Here is a 4,685-nt window from a genome sequence, read left to right as displayed (position 1 = left end):
CTGCGGAGGAAGAGAGAGAGCGAGCGAGCGAGCGAGCGAGCGAGCGCCGGGCGACCCTGCTCCCTCCAGGCCGACCCGCAGCTCTGAGGAGGCGGCCGCCGCTCGCGAGAGACACCGCTGATCGCGGCGGGGGGCGGGCCCGCGGCGCACGCGCACCTGGAGGGGCGGGAGCGGGAGGGCGTGGCGAGACGGAAGGGGTGGGGCCCTGCCCGCGGCCCTAAGGTGTGCGCAGGCGCAAGGGTCTGTGCCCCCGGGGGGGGGGGGGGAACGGACGGACTGTGGGCGGCCGTGCTGGAGCTTGCCGCTGCAAATGTGTCTTGTGCAACCGGACAGCTACAGTCCCCAAGTCTGGGGAAATTTGTGTGGTTCGGGCAGGCGAGCGTGGGACTGCGGTTGTGTAAAATCTCTCAAGAGGGTGGAGTTGACGGCGCGAGGCACACGGCCAAGGCCTGGCTATCTAAACCACTTAAAACAACAACAACGCAGACAAAGCCGCCCTCGTGTTGTCCGGATGCCTTTTGTTACCAACTTCGTTGATTCTTTGGTGCTCATCTCTCAAGGGTTCGCGTCAACCCTTTCTGTTAGTTTATGTGTAGCGTGTAGGCTTCTATTTGGATGAAGACGAAGGTGCTATATGAATCAAAAGAAAAAGGGGGGGAAAAGGACTTGTTTGGAAATAAATGCTGGCTGATAAATAGTCCTGTGATAACATAGTGGGTGGGTAATTTTTTGTGTGCCGTTAAATGATTCTTGAACACACTTAACGTAGTTAAGTGCATTTATGATAACTCTTTGGTAAAAACTTGGGGTGGGAGGGTAGAGCTGAGGTTTGCAATGCTCAGTGGTAGAGCATCTCCCCGAATTTGAAAGGTGTTTCCCCTTTCTTCGAAGAATATGAAGTCTGACTAGACCCCAATAGATGAGATCTCTCCTTCCCTCTGAGGTGACATCATCATATATGCGCTACCAAATAACAAAATGCATTTAAAATATCCCATCCTATATGAGCTACTGAATACCAAAATACATTTAAACCTAAGAATTGGACACTGTAAGAGCTTACAGCATAGCTATACATTGTCAGGCATTTCTCTGAACACACACACACACACACACACACACAGGAATATGCTGTGACAGACCTTCAATTCATCACCCAAGCCTGACTTACCCACCCTCACATTATCCTCTAGCTCTGAGGGGCCTCAGGTACCCTCACAGATCTCTGCTGAATTGGTCAAACCAGTTTCTCCTGAGAACCACTTACATAAAGGTGCGTCAAGTCTTTAATTAGACTGGACTTTTTCAGAAGAGGCCTGCTTCTATGCTGATGGAGCAACCGGATCAGGATTTCAAAACTCACTATGTGGTTGTGCCTCATCTGCTAAGTGTGTTCCCCGTGAGGTTCTTTCATGTTATTCTCCCTCTTCTAAATAGTGTGAGCAAAAGGCCAAAAGTTCCCTTTGTGTGGCAATAAGCTGTGTTGCCCGTGAAATCATATTTTGTTTGTCTATTTTCCACCAAGCAAACCACTAAGGAGCTGGAAATGAAGTTTAGCGCTTTGATTTATGATTGACTCATTTCTCTTCCTTCTTTGTACGAGGGTCTATAATTACAAGGAAGTCAGTTGTTGCTGCTCAGACCATGTGTTTTATGTGGGACCTTAAACCCTCTCTGCTCCTCTTTGTCTTTTGGATTGCATCTGTGGTCTGAAATACAGCCCGAGTTCCAGCTTTGAAGTTGACTCTCTTCTCCCACTCCCATTACTAAAGGAAATTATTTATTTTTATTTTATGTGTATGAGTGTTTTGCCTGCATATCTGTCTGTACACCGATGCCCTTGGTTACCCCTGAAACTGGAGTTACAGACTGTTGCAAGCCAACATGTGGGTACTTGGAATTGAACCTGGGTTCTCTGGAAGAACCAGTGCTCTTAACCACTGAGCCATCTCCCCTGCCCCAGTAAAGGACTTTTTAAAGGCCAATAGGATTTTGAGCTTAAGGCCTTTCCTTTGTTTTAGACCCAGAATAAGGTTGTATGTTGCAGCCTGAGGAACAAGCTCTAGAACCCCTGACTTTTATGTTCCAGCCGTGCAGATATTTGTAGTTCCCAGAACACATCACTGTGGTTTCATGCCGTCTGAAACATTATTTCCTTCTTCCTGAAATGACCTCCTCCTTCTGCCTCTTGTTCTGGCAAACGCTACATTGGTCTTAACGTTTTAACCCCTCAGCTGTTTCTCTGTAGAACCTGTCTTCATTGACTATAGGCCAGCAGAGGCCCTTTCTGCTTCCGTGTTCCTAGAGCACAATATGCACACACATTATATTCATGCTACTGATACTGATTTCCAAATAGGGTTTAGGGCCATCACAAGGGCCAGGATTACTGGGTTGCTCTTTTCACATGCCTACCACAACTAGCAGTATGGTGAGCTTCTTATATGAGTGAAACACTATTCCATAGTAAAGGACCCATGATTAATCAAACACTTGCTCAAAAAAGCCAAACTGGCTCATAGGACAATCCTCGTTGCTGTTGAACTCTTGGGCACAGCACAACTTCTTGTTTTTTGTTTTTTTTTTTACTTTTTCTTTTTTGCTGAGACAAAGTTTCTCTGCAGCCTTGACTATCCTGGAACTCACTTTGTAGACCAGACAGAGATCCACCTGCCTCTGCCTCCAGGGTGTTGGGATTAAAGGTGTACGCCACCACTGCCCTGTTTTTTCATCATCAGACTAAGCCTCAGCTGGTTTTTCCTGCTGTTACACTCCACCACTGGCACATACTTCTGAGACCTCCTTGTGTACTGACTGCCAAGTACCATTCCAATTCCTCTTCCTCAGAAGAGCTAACAGGACTTATCACCAACACTTATTTTTGAAGGGAAAGAACAGAGGTAACATTACCTTTTGATCATTTTAGTATGGAATATTTCAAATAGTTCTCAGAGCAGAGAAACTAATGGAATGAAGCTCTATGCATTCCTTACTTAGGTTCAAGAATGACCAGCACATGGCAACAATTTTAGATCGACACATATCTATCTCCTTTCTCTTCTATAACATTACTTTGAAGGACACTCCAAACATCATATCAATTTTTTTGTAATACTTTTAGCATGTACTCATGATTATTACTTTTTTGTTAAGTTGATTGGATTTAGAATCACCATGGAAACACACCTCTGGGTGTGTCTATGACATGTTTCCAGAAAGGTTTAATTGAAGAGGTGGTTTAACTGAATGTGAGTAGTACCATCCCACCAGCTGGGATCCCAGAGTGAATAAAGAAGGAGAAAAGCGAGCTGGACAATAAAATTCATCTCTCTCTGGTTCTTGTCTCGGATGTGGGGTGACTGGCTGTCCCATGCAACTACCATTATTACTTCCTGCCCATAGCAGGCTGTCACCTTCAAACTGTGGGCCAAAGGAAACCCTTTGAGCCTTATGTCACCTTTGCCAGGCCATTTGCCATGGCGACAACAAAAGTGTATGTCACAGAAAATTGGTTCGGTTGCTGCCGTGATGAACCTGACTATGTGGTTTGAAGGCCTTTGAAACTTTAAGGGAAGAATGTGGAAGAGTTTGAAGTTTTGTTTTTGTTTTTTAAATTCCAGAATCCCTGGAACTCTGTAAGCTGAGCTCCATGGGCCAGGCTTGTGGGAGTTTGGAGAACTAGAATGTTGAGAAAAAATATTTCAGAAAGGAGCAAAGATGATGAGGAATTGGGCTACAAGCCATTTTTGTGTTACACTCCAACAAGGAATCCGGCTTCATTCTGTCCAGTCCTTCCAATTTACATGAAGCTGAATTCAATGGACGAATGTTCGGTGGAAGAAATTTCAAGACAGCAAAGTAGTCAGGCTGTGGCTGGGCTGCTGCTCATTGTTTTTAATTCAGAGCCACAGTGAGAGCAGAACAATAGGAAAAATATGCAGTTTGGTGAGGAAAAACAAGCGAGAAATTTAAAGTTGTGGGCAAGGAGGTTACAGACAAAACATCTGTAATTGTTAATGAAATTAGCCACGACGTTAAAGAGAAACCTCACATTCTTCACAGGGACAATAGGAAAAGCGCCCTGTGGCAAGACCACATTCATTGCCAAAGGCCCCAATTTATGAAAATGAAAGTTAATAGAAAGAAGAAAGCCTGTACTTAGAATGCCACCATAGCAGTCCCCTCCTCCAAAATGGTCCCCCTAGTAAAGTGTTTTTCCAGGGCCAGCCAGGAAGACACACGATTGGCACAGCAGCTGTGGTCCAATGGGTGGGGCAAACTGAAGGGAACCTTTCAGCTCAGGACCAAGTTCTCAGCACAAAGGAGATTTATTTGCCCCAGAGGGACAGAGGGCAGGGAGTAAGAGACAAAGACAGGTGACAGAGATGAAGGAGAAGGCGAAAAAAACAAGGGAGAGGGGAAGGAGTATTTGTCCCAGAGGTGGGGACACGGGACTACCTCTGGATAGAGGAGACAGATGTAGCCCACAGGCAAATGGTTTATAAAGGTAAAACAGCGTAGCTAGAGTTTTTCTCTCCGGGTCCCGCCAAGCCCCGGCAGTCCCATAGCCCACTTATAAAATAAACATATAGATGCTTATATTATTTAAACTGCTCGGCCATTAGCTCAGGCCTACCACCGTCTAGCTCTTACTCTTATACTCAGCCCATTTCTGTTAATCTATA

The sequence above is a fragment of the Peromyscus eremicus genome, chromosome 16_21, assembly GCF_949786415.1.
Source record: "Peromyscus eremicus chromosome 16_21, PerEre_H2_v1, whole genome shotgun sequence".
Taxonomy (NCBI): Eukaryota; Metazoa; Chordata; class Mammalia; order Rodentia; family Cricetidae; genus Peromyscus; species Peromyscus eremicus.
This window is presented reverse-complemented; position numbering follows the sequence as displayed.